This window comes from Colobus angolensis, unplaced genomic scaffold, assembly GCF_000951035.1.
Source record: "Colobus angolensis palliatus isolate OR3802 unplaced genomic scaffold, Cang.pa_1.0 Scaffold444, whole genome shotgun sequence".
NCBI classification, from domain to species: Eukaryota; Metazoa; Chordata; class Mammalia; order Primates; family Cercopithecidae; genus Colobus; species Colobus angolensis.
The window spans coordinates 2,575,517-2,588,234 of record NW_012117866.1 but is presented as its reverse complement, the minus strand read 5'-3'; positions in this window follow the sequence as shown (position 1 = coordinate 2,588,234).

Sequence of the window (12,718 nt, the reverse complement as noted above, 5' to 3'; positions counted from 1 at the left end):
TGCGGAACCCAAGAAAGATGGCAAAGGAATCTGAAAAGCTGTGAAAATACAGATCTCATTAACCAGGTTGTTATTTTGACATTGTGCCTTTATTTCGGCCACTGCACTCCATTCCGTGAAATGCCTATTTACAAAATGACAAAAAAAAAAAAAAAAAAAAAAGAATGCGGAACCCAAGAAAGATGGCAAAGGAATCTGAAAAGCTGTGAAAATACAGATCTCATTAACCAGGTTGTTATTTTGACATTGTGCCTTTATTTTTGATCATAAGGAGTAGGTAGAAATGAAATAAATGATGGTACCTGTATGAACAATAGGAATATACTACGGGCCACCTTCCTTGAAGCCATTTCCAAAGTCAGTTCCTTAGCCTGCCACAGCCTATTCCCATGTCTTCTCCATTCCCCTGAATGCCCAACACTGAGGCCTATGATTACCTCCCAGCCAAATCCATGTGAGAACTGTCAGCTTCCACTCATTTTGGCCAATGGGACACAAAACTTCATTTCTCGCAATGTCTGTCCTTCCTCACCCAGCAGTTCTCATCAGGTGCCACGTTACCTGCATTCTACTTCCTGAGAGCTCTCAAATCCTTCTCTTCTCTTCTTGTCTACCTTCACCTTTCTAGTTCAGGTGCTTTTAACTCTCCCTGACCCAAACTACTGGCTAACTTGTCAGCTCCCTGTACTTTTGCTTCACACAATCCTTGACACCTCCACACACAATTACCATTTTACCATTTCAGCTCTCCTCATTCCCACCTTCCTTATGCATGTGACATGTCTCCTGCTGCTCACAAGCCCAGTCCAAACACTTTAGCTGATGTTGCGCTGGTCCCCTGGGTCTCAGTCCATCCACATCCTATAGACCAATGAGCTCTCCCTCAATGGTACACAACCCTGATTTTCTGACATGGCACATCTATAAATTACCCCAAAGAGAATATGTCCACTTGTCTCTAATAAATGAAAAAATAAAACTTGAATGTAAATCTTGGTAATTACTTGGGTGTTACTTATTTTCCATTTCATTATCTGTTTAGAAATGTGTTTTTCTCAGTGAATATGCACTGCCTTGATTGCAAGAAAGTTCAGAAACTGCTGAGCTATGGGCCACTTACAATTGGGCCTTCCTGCTGTGCTCTGCCTTAATTTCTGCTTTCCAACTTAGTTCCTTATTGGAAATAGGAAATAAGCTCAAATTTCAGGCTAGATGGCTCTGGCAAGGAAACCACGGGGACTCATCCCGCTAGCATTATTCCCACCTCCCAGAGGGACTTGATTTCTATTCTCCTGCCTAAACCTTGATAGAAATCTCTAACCTTCAATGGCAACTTCTATCCACTGAGGCTACCAAAAAGCCCTTATTACACACTGCCCCACACCCTAGGTTCTTGCTCAGTTCTGCCCTCAAATTAGCCAAAATCTGGGGTGATAGAGGCTTCTTCACTTTTCTGCTCTTCTGTTCCTCTTTGCTTCTGCACAGATCCTACTGTCAACTAAATTAGTCAAGTTGCAGCCAAACCATGCATTACCATCCTACATATATGTTTGCATATACAGACACATTCATCTGTGGATGTGTGTGTGCATATGTGCATGAGTATGTATATGTGCATGTATGTACATGTGTGTGTATTTCCCATCTCCTAGCTGAAAAGCAAATACTTTTTCAAAGTTGCCCACTTTATTGACTGCCCTTAGGGAAGAATGAGGTGCACGGACAAAGTTTGAAGTCAGAGAAAAACAGGGCATCAGCAAAGCGGTAAAATGTAGAACCACCACTCTTTGTAGCTGAGTATCTGCAATAGCTAAAATACTCATATTTTCACAATATCTCTGCTTTATTTCCCAACTAAATATCTTTGAAAGTTTGTAGATTTTGTTTTCAAAACAAATGCTGTAGAAGACCTAAACGTAGGGAACTGACTCATGAGGGTACATGTCACATCCAATAAATGAGACAATCTTTTTAAGGAGAAAAATAAAAATATATTATACTATGAGTGATTGTTTTTATGAGTTTTTGTAAACATTTAGGAAAAAAATTGAAAAGCAGTGTTGTTTAAATGTCAACCAACTTTATTAGTATCATACATTCCACAGAATTCCCACGTGGATGCACACATTTGTGATGCGAGAAACAGATTTAGAAAATTCATCTAGTGATTCTGCTCAGTGTGACATGAATCATGGTTTATGAAGTGCCATGAAAAAACAATGAGGTGCACGTGAAAATATATAGGACACGACTGTCTCAGAGAAATTAAACAGAAGGGAAAAAAGCCATCTGCAGGAAAAACAAAGTCAGAAACATATGGCAAAGCAATATTCTCAAACAAAGAACAGAATTGTAAATAAATTACAAAGCAGCAGCAAGGTAAAGTAATAGAAAAAAGGCCCCAAAGAAAACAGCATTTCCTTGTAGAGAATTCATTATCTTGAAGGAAATTAAATAGAGATATTTTACTTTAGACAAAAGACTATTTCACATGAAAATGTCAGTCAAAGTAAAACAAAGATATTACAAAGGAAAGAACACAAATTAGTAGGCCCACTGTCAGTAATACGTTTCTCGGTAGGAATTTTCTTTTAACTAAATACTAAGCTTATCAGGGGTGGCAAGATGGAGAGCCAGAACAAATTACTGGGACCCAATATTGTAGAGTAGAGCCAGGGGTGCGTCTAGGTCATATATTGGTACAGATCCCAAGTACAGATGTTAGAAGTGCAGACTGAATTCTGTCTTATTTTGCTTTCTTTAACTAGGACCCCCAAACTGCTCTCTGAGTACCTCTCTATGGTTAAGTGTATCAAAAGCATGTATTAAAGTCTTTGCACAGGCTCTGGGTTTTACAGGCATAGGGGAAACCCTGTCCCATCGCTGGCTGGTTACATAACTTCCTATAAAAGGAAGCTGGTTGTGTCTACCATAAGGGCTATTGACAGAATCAAATGAATCACTGTGGAAAGCAGCAGGAACAGTGTCTGCGACGTACTGTTGTCCCATCAATATTGTTTCCCTTTTATTTTATCTTTTGTTTTTCCTTTCTAGGGAAAAATGTATTCAAACAAAAGTTCCCAAAGTTCTTTACTGCAGGGAGCATCCTACTGAGCTGTCGAACAAATACCTCCTATCCAAGGGAACACAGGTCAATAGAAGGCATCACCTTAAATGACAAGAGGAGAAGGAGGAGGAGGTAGAGAAGAAGGAAAAGGAGAAAAAAAAGAAGATGGAGAGGAGAAGAAGGAAGAAGAAAGAAATGAGAGAATGACAAGGAGAAGAAAGAGGAAGAGAGAAAGGAGAAGGAGAAGAAGAAGAGAAAAGAGGGAAGAGGAGGAGGAGGTGAAAAGAAATAGGAAGAAGAAACAAAAATAAGATGACAATAATAATAAGCAGAAGAGGTATATATATTGGAAAATACAGTGAAATAAATTTAAGTAACTCCACATTATTAAACTCTTATGTTTCTTTGTTTTGTTTTTGTTTGTTTTTTGTTTTGTTTTGTTTTGGAGATAGAGTCTTGCTCTGTTGCCCAGGCTGGAGTGCAGTGGCACAATCTTGGCTCACTGCAACCTCTGCCTCCCGATATTAAACCTTTATGTTTCTATTCTGCTTTATTCTTAAGCATTTTCAAATTATTTCTTGTAAAATTCTGGCATGAGATACTATATTATATAAACAAGGGAACTATACATTCAAGGGACATGACCAGGTTATACATCAGGTTAAAGACAAAACTGAGATTCCAACTTCAGTTGCCCCAAAACTAGCCTAATCTGATTCCACTAAACCTTGGCCCTCTGAAACTGCTCAGAATAGGACCCTCAACAGTACTCCACATTCATAATACTTGCTTTTTAAAGAGCAGCGTAACTCCATCCTAACGAAATGCTACCAAAGCACACCTAAAGAAAATTACCAGTGCTCTCATGGTAGTCTGGGTGAGAGCCACTAGCTTGTTTACAAGATATGACAAGCTCATAAAAATAGGATGTATTTTAAAAACAAGCAATTCAATTCTTAAACTAAGAATTATTGATGCTGATGTCTGTGCTTATTGTTCATGAAGGAGGTCATCTCCTTTGAATCAAAAGGAAGCCAAAGGCTGAATACATAGTCAAGTCCCTGAAGTCTGCCTACAGTGGAAGTGCTTTCAGTCATTATTTTGTGGTTAGGATGTACCAGGTACACTGCATGCTATTAGGACACAAGGAGGAACAAGATAAAATCCAAAATCTCGGCAGGTTCATGTATGTAAATCAGCAGTGACTTACATAAATATCATGTATATGAAAATAACCAGTAACGAACCAACTGATAAGCATTATAATAGAATATCAAGGAGACTTCTATTTCTCCCTTATCTAGGAAGGACATAATTTGAAATGCCAACTCAAATAAAGAGAAATTTAGCTGGTCCAAAGGACCAGTAGGGAGATTTCAGGCAAGCAAACAAGACAAGGGAGAAGGGACAGTGATATGTTTTGGCTGGATCCCCATCCAAATCACATCTTGAATTGTAGCTCCCATAATTCCCACATGTTGTGGGAGGGACCCAGTAGGAGATAATTGAATCATGGGGGCAGTTTTCTCCATACTGCTCTCATGGTAGTGAATAAGTCTTGTGAGATCTGATGGTTTTATAAGGGGTTTCTCTTTCACTTGGCTCTTATTCTCTCTTGCCTGCCACCATGTAAGACATGCCTTTCACCTTCCACCATGATTGTGAGGCCTCCCCAGCCACATGGAACTGTGTGTGAGTCCATTAAATGTCTTTTTCTTTATAAATTACCCACTCTCAGGTATGTCTTTATCAGAAACATGAGAAAGTCAATACGAGGGCATCCTCAATGAGGTGCAAAGGCAGAGAGGCACAAGAAAACTTGTGATCCTTGCAAATTGAGAATATAGGTTGATTAGGCAATTGACATATGGGAGGGTGGCAGGTGAAGAGAGATGGTGCTAGAGTCAGGGAGGGGCATTAAAAAGGAGTTCTTCTCATGAGTGCTCAGCAATGCCTCCTGCTCCACCTCCTCCGCATTTCTCTTAATTTGAAGGTGTACGATCAACATTTAAAATGAGAAATGAAGAAAGAGAGAAGAAAGAATGGGGGAAGAGAGATAAAGAGACAGAAGGAGAGAGAGAGATATAGAGATGAGAAAGAGACTCAGAGATAGAGAGGAGAGGATGAATTACAGACATCTGACAATAACTCACCAGGTGCTGAATACACAGTTATTGGGGCTTATTGAGGAGTGACATGGGGAACATAATTATTCCCCATAGAGACTTCCATCAAGGGGTGAAAAACACACAGGTGTTTCTGTTCTTAAAGCTCCTGTATCCCTCTGGGAAAGCAGAAAGTCAAGCATAATAAGGCCTTACATTCATGCAAGTAAACTAACCATGCAGAGTCATAAGCATCACTGAGAACCATTCCCAGGGAAGCAAAAGGCAAACATGAGGTCAAGGTAGACATGGATGGAAAAGTAGGACACATGGAATTTGATAGAGCTGGGTGAAGTGGGAAGGCAAGAGTTTCTAGACAAAGAAAATCAGGTGAACAAGACTTTGAGGTCAGATTGTTCTTAACATGCCCACACCCCACGCCAGAAGGGATGAGATGTTGATGGGTCCATTTTAAGAGAGTGAAGAAGATAGAGTGGAAGCATGCTCTTAGCTGGTAAAACCCTGTGGTAATGTGACTAAAAATCAGAGTCAGAACAGGGCTGTAGGAGCAAAGTGGCAGGAAATGTTAATTCAAATGAAATAAGTAAGTATATATTCCATCATTATTACGGTCTTACCACTGTATGAGATCTTGATAACACAAAGATGATTAAAACCTGATACTGGTTTTTAAGGAATTCATGGTAGAACAGAGAGATACACACCCCAAGCCACCACAATTCAATATATGGAGGGATGCCACGGAGCTTAGAATGAGGAACCCGGGAGGGAAGTCAAGAAAGTGATACACAGTAGGTAATACTTAAGTGGGTGATGCAGGTGAGGAGGAGTTAGCAAAACGGGCAGGGCAGAGGGAAACCGGCAGGAAAACACAGGGAGCTGTGTGTGCATATAAGGAATGCATGAAAAACACAACCCTGACTGAAATGTAGGACACACAGAGACAGAGAGGCACTGGGTACTGCTGAAAATGTGGCCAGGTGCCCCAGCCAATCAGACCTCATTAGACCTGGTAGAAAGTAAGTGATGGAAGCAAAGTTCTTAACCAGGAGGCATTGTGGATGTGAAGGGTATGGACTTTGGAATCATACAGATCTTTGATTCTGGTTGGTCGAATCACTAGCTATGTCACCTTAAGAAAGTCATTTAACTTCAGTAAACTTTAAGTGCCTGAACTTAAAATGGGGATCAAATGACTGCCCATCTTTCACTCAGGCTCTTGGGTAGAATAAATGATAAAATGTCTAGTGTGTATACCTACTACTTTCTAGTGGGTACTTAGAAAATTATTAAAACTCCACACATTTGGATCAAAACAGAGAAATATGGGTTCTAGTGGATTCTGGAATATCAGTTCAAATAGGTGCCTGCAAGGTAGGGCATCTTGTAGATAACTGCCCTATGCCAGCATACAGAAAGGGGTCTGGACCTAGGATACAGAGTGGATTCACAAAATAACACATCAAATAAGGGCTTTGAGTCAGAATTTCTGCAAAGAAACTATGCAATAAAATAAGATAGAGAACACAGGATATTTGAACAAGAAGAGAATTAAGTTGCATTTAGATGCAATCAAGTAAGGCCCTAATCTCTTGAAATCATCAGTCATGTTACTTTGGAATGTAATTGCTGGTTTTAACTGATGGAGATTCCTTGCAGCTTAACATAAATATCTGGATATATTTGAGAGATAAGAAGCTGTGTTTGCAGTTACAGAATTTTGCTCTCCTTAGGATGTTGGGCTTCATGAGATTTGAGAGCACATAGATCACCTGCCCAGACAAGGGTGGCAATCTATTTAGACTCCACCTCAGACAGGAACTGGCATCACCTGCATGGAGTATGGGCAGAAACGCTCTGATCTGAAGAGGCACTGATGGTTTCCTGACCGTTTGGACAAGGACAAGCCAGTAGCCCCAGTGAGTCACCAAATACTGCAAAAAGTTTTATTAGGCACTGTCTGAAATCTTAAACTAAGCAGAGCAGACAGGTCTATAAAATACAAAAGGATATTCATGATTATTGCAAGAAAGAGCATGAAGCAGACACAAGCATTGGGGGTCATTTACAGCTAGTTCTCTAGGACTAAGAAGCTGCATCTCTCTACTAAAACTGTATTAAAAGGCTGAAAATATAAATCGATTTCTGGGTCTTGCGTTCACCCTAGATCCCTTATCGAGCCATTTTAAAAATGGAATCTAACCTCCACTGCAGAAAGAGTTCACACAGTTAGAATTAATACAGTGGCAGGCAACACCTTTAGAAATTAATTGAGTATGCTGAGTTCCTCATCATTTTGAAAACTGGAATTAATACTATTACAACTACAGAGTGCAGATTTTATGAAAAAATGTTTTATTCCTGGGAAGAGTAATTCAGTTGCTTATGAAAAAGCCAAAAAATATTTTTTATAATCTTCAGAAATGTCTGTCCTGAAAATTAGAACTACAGTCTCCTAGTTCTAAAATACACGATTTCATTGGATTAAAAAAATGAAGAAGAACTGATGCATAGAAATGAGACAAACAATATTCATATGAACATATGAGGTAATTATTCTTTCACTGCAGCTTATGTATGATATATTCCTGTTAAAAGTAATACTGCTGTCCAAGGTTATTACAATTTAACATCTCTCCTGTTTTTTTAGAAAAATAGAAACATAATCACTTTTATCCAAGTCACATGAAATAGTTTCCTCCATCAGTAAATTGTGAAGTTAATTATTTTGCAGAATTTCTTTAAGGCAGATGGTGGCTAGCAGTAAGTATCAACTACCCTTCCCAAGCAAACAGGCAAACAAAGGACACTTGAAGAAAGGAGAGATGAATCAGTCAACTCTGCCACCTCTGCTAGGGCTAATTTCAGGGAAATTTTTCTCTAAATCTGTTTTCTGGACAGCAATACAGTTCCAAATCCCTGTCAATTTATTTTGTAATGTTGGTGGGTTGGGGATTAGAGACCTCTGTGTGTGAGGGGACTCCCAGTAGTCTGAGGTTGCCCAGTAGTTCCTTACATATGCTGGTTTGGCATCCAGAAGGAAGAGTTTCCATCATCCTGCAAACCGGCAAAAGCACAGAGCAAAATACCTCAGTGATGTATAGATGGTAACGAGATTAAAGGGATTGATTCATCCTCAGAGAAAAATTCCCAAAGCAGCCTGTAAACATTACAAATTGTGAAGGTGTAAAAGCTGGTTTGGTTATAAAACTCCCCTACTCCCACGAGAATTGCACAACTTTATCAATCTACACATTACGCTGGTATATACATGACATTGCTTTGGATTAGTAAGCAAAACTGGTGTCTCGGGGCCATCTGGCATTTTATGGATAGGCACAACTGAACTCAGCCAGGTGGTTTATACTCTTTTGAATACACACTTGGAAATCAGTAACTGCTTGACATTACAAAAAGCACCTTTCTGTTCAGGAATCCAACTCTCCATACTTTTAAAAATTTTTTCTTTACCATGTAGGGGATGCAGTGGCTCAAAGGTGGCACCTTTATGTAAGAAAAACACGTCAAAAGTCTAACAGACTCAGAGCTCTTACATTTTTGGAGTTGACAGCTGAACCACTTCTTTAGAAAGGGCTGTCACTGATGGGGCAGGTGCTAGTAGGATTAGTAACACACTTTTGTTTCTTTTCTTGAGACAGAGACCGGTCTCACTCCATCAGGATAGAGTGCAGTGGTGTGATTTTGGGTCACTGCAACCTCTGCCTCCTTCCTGGATTCAAGTGATCCTCCCACCTCTCCCTCCTGAGTAGCTGGAACTACAGGCTCGTGCCACCACGACTGGCCAATTTTGTATTTCTTTCTTGGTAGAGACAGGCTTTCACCATGTTGCTCAGGCTGGTCTCAAGCTCCTGGGCTCAAGCAATCTGCCTGCCTCAGCCTCCAAAAGTGTTGGGATTACAGGCGCGAGCCACCGTGTCCAGCCTTGTTTCTGATATATGCAGTGATTTTCATTCACATGGTGAGTCAAAATTTTCTAGGCCTTCTTAAAATCTTCCCACTAGGTCGTCCTCGGTTGATCTCATAATCACATTGCTCTAGAAAGTATATTAATGAAGCTTTGGGCATTTCCATGTTGAAAGACATTCCACACAGATTGGATTAACTCAAAATGAACTTCCATGGGCATGCCTGTTTCAGCATCCTCAGAAGAGTCGTTAAAATGAATTGATCTATTTGAGCAAAAACAGATTTTGGTAAGCCCTTCTTACTTCCCTTGCTCTTCCAAGCAGGTATAGTAAGATGGTGATTCTCTCTAGACATTAAATGAGTTTAACTTTCTCATTCATAGGAAATTTCATTTTATCATTTTGGCTTCAACCTAAATATTATAGCTCCCTGAGTGTGTGGGGGAGGACTCTGAGGTCACACAGCTTGACTGGATACTCAAGGTGCTCTTCATTTTGTGGGCAGTTATTAATTCACTCAAAGGTTTTTGAATATCCATTGTGTTCCAATTTTGTTGCTAAGTGCGGGGGATGCAAATACATCTGACCTGATTTCTGCTCTCCAGTCTAGTAATAGAGAAAGACTCACAAACAAATAATTACAGTACTATGTGCTATGAATCACGATAAACGAATGTGCATGCTGCACTAGAAATACAGAGAAGAAGCACTCAACAAGGCTTGAATGAACCAGGAAAAACACTTTCAAGTGTCCCATTTCCTCTATGTCTAGGGAAATCTGTTGGTCTTTCTTTTTTAAATTAGGTAATTATAAGAATATAGATTTCCTAGACTCTAAATCTCAATATTAGAAAATACACTTTGCAAATAACAGGAGTTTGTTGAGGGGCCATATGCACAGTTGTAACACAGGTCCCAACACCCCTAGTGAGGCCATGGAACTGTTTACATAAAAGGAAATCCCAGTGTAGTTTGCAAAGACTTTCTTGAGACTTTGTAATAGAAAGAATACCTGCTACCCAATCAGTTTCTGACTTTCACCCACAATCATCGATGAGCAAGATGGGTGAATAGTCTCCAGCAGGGTGATGCACATGGGATCCTTGGAATATCACAAAATCCCTGGATTCCCCAAGTAGGTCAAGTCATTAATGCTGGGTGACAAGAACTTATTCTGTCCTTCGTTTCATTCTGATGGATTTCAATGGCAACACCTCTGGAGGCAAACCTTCACTTTTCAAGATCTACATTTCTGATTGGGTCAAACTGGAACAATATGCCCAATGATAAAAAGAAACACTTACTATTACTCTAGAAATGTGCCCATATCAATAGATTTTGATGTGTACAGAATACAAACTTCCTGTATACTAGTTTAAAAGTATCTTCATTATTCTGAGAAATGCACATAAGGGATTCTGATGACCTAAATGCTAAAATTAAATTTGACATTGGCTGCAAAAGTCTCAGCAAAGACTGCATCACCATGTCCAAATTGTGTGTTCAAGTCTTTTGATTAGAGATTTCATTAAATGTCATCATTAGACATGTCACATACAGCAGGATCCACATTGCTATGCATGATGATGTTCAGAAAACCGGTGTCAAGGCAGTTAATAAAGCTCTTGATTTGTTTTCTAAACACAATTTCCTAGAGAACAATTGACAGCATACATGAGAAGATTTTTCCAGCAATTGTAAGCAATAATCAAATGCCCTCATAAATGAATTAGGTCAGAAAACAGACCTCAGTATTGCATGACCTAGTTGAGTGACAGGGAAACACAGCATACTTCTATTTTGAACAGTTTTATTGTCACAGAAAAATTAAGAAATTATCTCACCTTAAGAATATTAAGAAGCATCCTGCATACCCACATGGTGTTCAACATGACTCCAAGGTAGTCTCTACAAGCCCAGGTCAGACACTATACTTAGTTCCTTTTTAGAAGGGAAACAGCCTCTCTAAGCCTCAGTTCCTTATCAGCAGAGGGACTACACAATTTATCATCCAAACTGTGACACCTGAGAGTGAAAGAGGGCAGGACCATCAGACGGGACACTAAGCAACAAGTGTCAACTGTAACTGCCCTAGGTAAATATACAGTTACCCTAATTATCAGAAAGAAGTGTGTTGGTCCAATTCAGTCATTTTTGTCCCCCAACTATATATTAGAATCATCTTGGGAGAATACATGCACACACACACATACACACACACACACACTGAACTGGATCATCTGTAAAACCTTTCCTGGCTTTCAAATTCAGGGATCATAATTTCTGAGCGTAAATTTATGGCACTTGCTATTGGCAAAGCTGTGTAACTGCAAACTATTATCATATTTAGAACACATAACTACTGAATACCAGGAAGATAATAACCAGTATTCATTTAGGAAGAGTTTGCAGTTTACCACAAAAGCATTTTGCAGTTTGCAAAAACACTTTCTCAGTGTCATTCTTTTTTTTTTTTTTTTTTAGGTTCTCACCTTAACCCTGTGAGAAAGTCAGGTTGGTTTATTATTATCGACTTTTGTAGGAGAGGAGATCGTTGCTTACAAAGTATAAATGTACAGATTTAAATTATACAAAGAGCAAATGGAATAATCAAGCCCATGTCTTGATTCTAAATGGTGGCAGATAAGAGAAGGTGCCTGGCCCTCCTCCTGCATGGGTTTGAATTCTACTTCTGTCTCTTTATTAGCTCAATAAATTAGTTCAAGTCATTTAACCTAAACATTATCTCTAGTCACAATAATATTAATCCTTGCTACACAGTGATGCCAGTATTTCATGAGGTATTACATGAAAGGTCATAGCACTATGTCCAATAAATATTAACAATCACTGCTATTAGTGCTATTGCTACTCTTCCTCCACTCTTTCTCCCTCCTTTTACCACTGCAATTACTATACTACTATCATTACTACTACTAATAGAACTTATAATATAATCCCTGTTTGCTACGGTCTGAATGTTTGTGTCCCTACTCCTTCTAAATTCCTATGTTGAAATCCTCACTACCAAGGTGATGGTATTAGGAGGTGGGGTCTTTGGGAGGTGATGAGATAATGAGGGTTGGGCCTCACAAATGGCATGGATGTCCTTATAAAAGGGACCTCAGAGAGCTCTCTTGCCTCATCCACCATGTGAGGACACAGCAAGAAAGTGCTGTCTCAGAACCAAGCAACAGGCCCTCACCAGACACCAAATCTGCTGGCTCCTTAATCATGGACTTCCAGCCGCCAAAGCTCCAAAAAAATACATTTTTGTTGTTTATAAGATACCTAGTTTATGATATTTTGTTATAGCAGCTTGAACATACTAAGACAGTACTATAGGCAGAATAAGTGTATTAGTCCATTTTCACACTGCTATAAGTACCTGACACCTGAAATCCCAGCACTTTGGGAAGCCAAGGTAGGCAGATCACCTAAGTCCAGGAGCTCGAGAGCAGCCCAGCCTGACCAACATGGCAAAACTCCATCTCTACTAAAAATACAAAAATTAGCCAGGCATAGTGGCACACACCTGTAGTCCCAGCTACTTGAGAGGCTGAGGCATGAGAATTGCTTAAACCCAGGAGGCATAGGTT